Source organism: Solanum lycopersicum, chromosome 12 (assembly GCF_036512215.1).
Source record: "Solanum lycopersicum chromosome 12, SLM_r2.1".
NCBI lineage: Eukaryota > Viridiplantae > Streptophyta > Magnoliopsida > Solanales > Solanaceae > Solanum > Solanum lycopersicum.
The window spans coordinates 15,392,660-15,399,405 of NC_090811.1; the positions used below are offsets into that span (position 1 = coordinate 15,392,660).

Consider the following 6,746-nt stretch of genomic DNA (forward strand, 5'->3'; position numbering starts at 1 on the left):
GGAATATTTATGTGTTATTGTTACATTACGAAAGTACACATAGATTAAAATGTTATTCTTGATTCATGTTAAAGAAACATTCTCAAACAGTAAAAAATTAAAAATGATTCTAAACATAGATAATTCATATACTCAGCAATAATGGGACATGAAGGATAACAAATCTATGTTAATAGAGATATCTTTTGTAGCTTGAGATATTAATTTTATTCAGAGTAGGTTTTGTTTCATATTCTTCAAATTAATCTTGACAAAAATAGTCATAACTTGTGCCAAAAGTATTTAGAACAACTCAATGATAAAGGAAATAAACATTAAAAGGACGAAGATCTTTGTCATAGTTAGATTAGATACATACCAAACAAAAAATAATCAATACAATTGTATGGAGACAACAAAAGAGCAAGAAAAACACATTAAACAGAGTTAGCTATGAGATATTCAATGATGATAATATATTTTTCTAACCAGAAAAGCTCCTATGTTTTGAAATAAGATACATAAAAGAATTGACTAACACTTCAATCAACTTTCAATCCTTAGAGTACCTATAATATCCACTGATAAAATTTAGTAATAATATACAACAACACAAAAATAAAAAAATATAGGCATGCAAAGTTATTAACTCTCAAAGGATTGTCTGAAGAACACAAAATCACATTCTTATTTGTGAAGAAATAACATTGTTGATTAAGAAATTTGATGGTAGAGAAAACTTGCTTGAATATTAATTTAACAGTTGTTATTTGATCTGTACTATCAAATACTAACAACAATAATCTTTCATAAACATAAACAACAAATTTTAAAGTGTATATTAAAAAACAACAACTAATAATATAAGATTAAACTAATGGTTGTAAAAGACATACCACGATATGCAACGATAGAATCAAACACAATGAAAAAATTGAGCCAACCGATTGCACAATGTAGTCCTCTTTTTATAGACACCAACGGTAGTGTACAAGTATGATTATTGTGTCTTATTGAAAAGGTCACAACTCCTTGGAAAAGTTACAACCTTTCGGGAATGTCACTACATCTCGTAAAAGTCACAACTCTTCATAAAGTCACAACTTTTTCATAAAAGTCACAATCTTCTCGAAAAAAAAGTTACAACTTTTCATGAAAAAGAGAGTCTAGTTTTGAAAATAAAATAAATTTGAACAGAATTATGGTTTGTGCAATGGCGGAGCTACAGCTTCCCAAGGGTGTCCAATTAGACACTGTATATACAAGCAAAATGCTACTTGTGACGGTTAAAAAATTTAAGTTGGACATATTGTGTATGTTGATGTGCTTTGGCCCAACGGTTTAAAGCTCTTGCCCACTTTGAGATTGTGGGTTCAAATCTCCACAACTACAATTTTAAATACAACACTTCTATTTTATTAGGTTTACTAGCTAATTGAATTTCAAAAAATTTGACATCTTATTTCTTCCCATTATATTTTTAAATAAAATTTAATTTTAAATACAATTTATTTTATTATCCATTAACTTATTTCTTTAATTTTCTAAACTAATTAACATTCTTAATTAAAAATTTAGGTTTAGTAGCTAACTGAATTACATGAATGAGTTTTTATTTCCTCTGATTAAAATTTGAAATAAAACTAATATGTAATTATTTTATTTAAAGTAAGTAAACAAACTCTCTATTTCTATAAAACCGTTAAAAGGGAACAAGAGAACACCGATCATTTGATTTGCTTCCATTATTCATGTCTCGTTATTGTCGTCATAACCATAGATTAGTGAACGCTTGAACTTAGAAATGGTTTCATGTTAAGCTTAATGCTCCCCTCTTCTTCTTCTTTTTTTTGCTTTGTTCTTTCACTTTATATTAAATTAAATACAAATGTTATAGCTAATATTATGCATTTTGATTTTTAAATTTTGGAACATTTATTCGTAAAAAAAGTAATATTAATATTGTGTAATCTAATTTTAATTTTTTCAATGCATCTATTCATCGAAAAAAAATACTAATGTAACATTTGAACACCCTTCATAAAATTCCTTGATTCCCCACTGTGTTTTAATCTAACAACCCTTTTGGTCGTTTTAAATACTAGAACTTTTTATGTCAGAAAATACTTTCCGATAGATTTAAATGGGTGTTTTGAACTATTCATAATTATAATTATGAAATTATTGAAGTAATTTTAATAATTTATTTAATGGGTAATTAAAGAAGATAATAGTGAAATAAATAGTATGTTACTTTTATCACTTTTTATAATTGATTATATCATAATTAGGGTAATAAATAGTGAAGAAAATAAAAGCAGCGGAGAAGGGTAGTTTGTCGCATCTCAAGAAGGAACGCTACAGGTACATAATCTATGCAATTTCCCTACATATTGGTTATAAAGATTTTGTTCTTAGATCACGATTAATCTTTCAAGATTTTATTTTTCACATATTAATGGTTGGGAGAGGGGTTTTTTAATTATTTTAATATGAGAATGATGATTATAAAAGTGTTAATTATTACAAAAGCAAAAGGCGAATTGAAATTCCTCTCTGCAACCACGTGAGGATTGATTGGAAAATTTAGGTCAAACATTAATTGTGTGATGGAAGGGAGGATTGATTATTTTATTAGTAGGTTAGTATTTAGTGTGTATAGGTTTCATGTATAATTGTCGTATATGGTCATATGTGTGGCATCAAATTTTGTTGGATTTCTGTTTGAACAATCTGTCAACAAATATATGCACTAATATTTATAAATGCCAAGGTGAATTAAGGTAAGGGTCATATTGTTATTATTATTATTAGTATTAGTGTTATTGAGAGAGAGGAAATTGGCTTCATGGTGTTGCTAGCCTGCCACTGGTTTTGTAACCAGTGGCCTAATTTTAATATTAAAATTTTATTATGATATAAGAAATCAAAGTTTGATATATTGAGATAGATAATTAAATATTTGGTGTATTATACTATATGATTATTATTAAAATTGTGCTAAGTGGAAGAATTAAGACTTACTCTTAGGTTTGAATTTTAGGAAATATATATATAAAGTTAGGTGAATTTTGGGTCTAGGCTAGACATAGAGTAATATGATGTTTGTAGACTCGTTAACTTACAAATATGCATATATATTTGATAGATTGGAAAGGTTCAGAAGCATTGAGGAAAGGAAAAGTATTGTAAAAGTAGCTTGCGTGACTCCGGTTCTTCGGTGGAGGTAGGTTATGGTTTATGCTATTTGATAGTAAACTCTTAATAGTGATTGATATGCATTGAATGATATTGTGAAGTTTTCTATGTACTTAATTGTCTGATTGTGTGACTTGGTCGTGTGTTTTGTGATTGGTCTGAAATCCCGAGACCGTAGAATATATAATCTTAAACCATTTCTATCGAAGTAATGCCTTGAATAAAGAAGGCTAAATGAAATATTATTAACGAATGGAAAAGTGGTGATACTAAATGATAAACTAATGATATTATAGGATCGGAGTGTCAGGCTCCGACACGATATTCTTAGATCGGAGTGTCACCTTCCGACATGGTATTCTTGGATCGGAGTGTCACGTTCTGACACGGTATTCTTGGATCGGAGTGTCACGTTCTGACACGTTATTCTTGGATTGGAGTGCCACGTTCCGACACGATATTCTTGGATCGGATTGTCACGTTCCGACACGATAATATTAAAGGAAAAACATGTTGAATTAATGGAAGGTACTCAATCTCAAAGAACTCAACTCCCAAAATGGTTTGGTTTGGAGGCATGAGTCGTCATGTGTGATATTGATATCATTGACTTATTACGAGCTTACTTTAATGTTTTTGATACTTGTTCATGTTGTTTGTTGTTTGTCACCTGTTAAGTGCTATAGTTGAGTTCATACTATTATTATTGTATATTAGTTACTATTTTGAGTTGACCGATGATACTTACTGAGTACATGTTGCCTCGTACTGAGCCCTACTTGTTTTCTTCTTTGTTTTCCTTTTATGAAATGCAACGAGTGTACCTATGATTTTGATTTCCCTCAGTTCTAGCCAGCCTTCCGCATATCAAGTTCTAGGGTGAGCTATCCATTCAAGCTCGTGTTGGATTCTCTCGGTCATGACATGATGTCCTATACTTTCGGACACATACCATTTTATTCTTTTATTTTAGTGTATTCGATATTCTTAGACTTAGTATTGGAGATTAGATGTCCTTGATGTGATGTCTATCAGATTTAGGGAGGATAAGTATTAAACTTTAGAAACTTATTTAAATTGGTTGCTTAGTATCTTTTGGAGCTTCCGCATTATTTATATTATTTATAGTTGAACTATTGGTATATGTTGGGGTTTATATGTGTTGGTTCGCCCACCTAATGAGGTAAGTGTGGGTGCCACTCACGAATCATTTTGGGTCGTGACATTTTGGTGGCGCCACATAGGCGGTCATAGGGTTCTCTTATATATATATATATATATATATATATATATATATATATATCCTATGCCTGCCTATGTGGCGCCACCAAAAACACAGTGGGGAAGCTAGGAATTTTATGAAGGGTGTCCAAATATTACATAAGTTGTATATATATATATATATATATATATGGAAACTCTATTTTATTTCCTTAGAATTCGACTTAATTGCCTGAGTTACAACTTTAGTTGCTTCGTTTTGGCTGTAATAGTGGTTCTCCCACCGGAGTGTTAGTGTGGGTATCAATTAGGACGGTATGAGTCGTGACATTTTTTATTTGTGTCCATATACAAGATTTGATTGCTGATTGATTTTTTTTTCTTTTACTAGAACAAGCAAATGCATCATAATTTTCCCCTTATTTTGGGGGCTTCACTTCATGAACAACCCAACAAACTTTACATGACACTTAATAGGAAACGACTAGTTGTGGAAGCACAATCATTAATGCAGAAGATAATGGAGAACTTACTATCTTACAGAATGAAGGTTGCAATTCATTGTAAGGAGTGCATTATTTAGATCGTCAAATTATTCTTCTTACTTTAAGTGGATGATATACTTATATAGCACCATAAAGAATTTTGTCTTCATAAAAACTCATTAAATTGTTTGACTGATGAAGTGGTTTCATTATCAAATTGGTGAATCCCGACTTTGAGTAGGCAACACTATTCCAATAAATTCTGAGAACTTGAGGGAAATAGTTATGGAGGTATGCAAATACTTTTAGAGAGTTATTCTCAGTTGAAGTTTTTTATGTGGTTATGACTTTTTTTTAGAACGTAGCTATGTTTTAATATTATGTTTTTTTACTCCGCATGGAGAAGGATTCTATTATTGTCCTTTTATTAATACGAAATGATAGTCATATTAACAAATATTAAGCAGTTTCGATTATGAGCATGTTTGCCTAATAAGATGTTTGTTTCTTTTGTAGATGGAGTATCTTCCGATTTCCTCATGGGAAACATCACATATGATCATGAGTGATTTTTTCAAGATATGGAAGGAAACTCTTGGAAAAAAGATCATTACTGGGTTATTTTATGCATGTTGAACCAAAATTTTCAGAGTTTGGCATCTCTGATCAATACACTTCTCAACACACTGTTATACAATATGCTAGCATCTTGGCTCAAATGACAGCAACATCTCAATCATCACAAGCAACAAGAAATTAGAATTTTTTGTTGACATTATAATATTTTTCCTTAGCTTCAAAAATGAGTTTTAATATGTTCATAAATACATTGGGGATATGCACATTAATAGTAAGCAATCTACTATGATTTCATATAAACGTAATTTCTTTCTATTTTTAGTGGGTGATATGGAATCTTAAATGGTTTCTTTCATTTATGAATTGTTCTTTAAGATTATATACTTTTAAGCTTTGGAGAGTAAAACTTTTTTGCTCGAAAGGAAATATGGTATATATGTTATTATTACTATAGGAAAATAAAGCATTTTAGATAATTAATTTAGAGAGGAATTTTGTCAAACTTTTATCATGATTCCACATCTTATAATCTCCTTTTTCCCGTTAATTTATATCATTTCATTATGAAAAGAAAATCAGCACAATAAAAAAATATGGCAGTGGGTAGGTGGTGCGTTGTGAGAAACTCATAACCAGGGTGGTGTAACAGAGTTTTATTTAAGACAAAACAATTTTTTTGAATATCAAAAGCAAGATGAAGTGGTAGGCTAGTTAAATTTAGAAAAAGATCAGAGAAGAGAATACTAAATTATATAGAGTTTGTCATGTGGGTTAGGGTTGTTATAAGTAGAACCATATGGAAAAAAAATGGGACGGAGTAGGTAAAAACTTTTTCCAAGTTATTAAGAACCATTGTAACCCCACCCTGTATTCCGAATTACCAAAGTCTACAAGTAAAGTGTTACAAGAGCTCTTCCTAGAGGATAGGTACATAATATGAAGCTAGACGAAGCAAATCTAGCTCATCATCATTTTTGAACTCAATGATTGTACCTTTATCAACAAATATAATAGGGGTTCAAACCAATAAGTAAAATATAATTTTGCACCAAACATGGAATTCAGTAAGTATTTATGTATGATAGAACATGTAATGATATTTTCCTTTGAATGAGCTTGTATAAAGTTAATTGTAGTGATGTTGGTTGCTAAAAGTGATTGTAATAACAAAGGTGGCTGGTGATTGGCGACAATAATGGTGATGGTTAGTGATTGTGGATAGAGTGGTAATTACCCACAAAGGATATGAAGACTTTGTTCAAGATTTTGATGATTTAAATGTTG

The 6,746-nt window shown here is 30.4% G+C and overlaps 1 long non-coding RNA gene across 1 annotated transcript; it reads left to right on the forward strand.

The window, feature by feature from the left end:
* Positions 1–2,268: 2,268 nt before the first annotated feature.
* Positions 2,269–5,762, forward strand: LOC109119142 (uncharacterized). Its single transcript, XR_002026358.3, has 3 exons — positions 2,269–2,343; positions 3,128–3,205; positions 5,400–5,762. It is a non-coding gene; the product is annotated as an uncharacterized lncRNA (long non-coding RNA).
* The last annotated feature ends 984 nt before the right edge of the window (positions 5,763–6,746 follow it).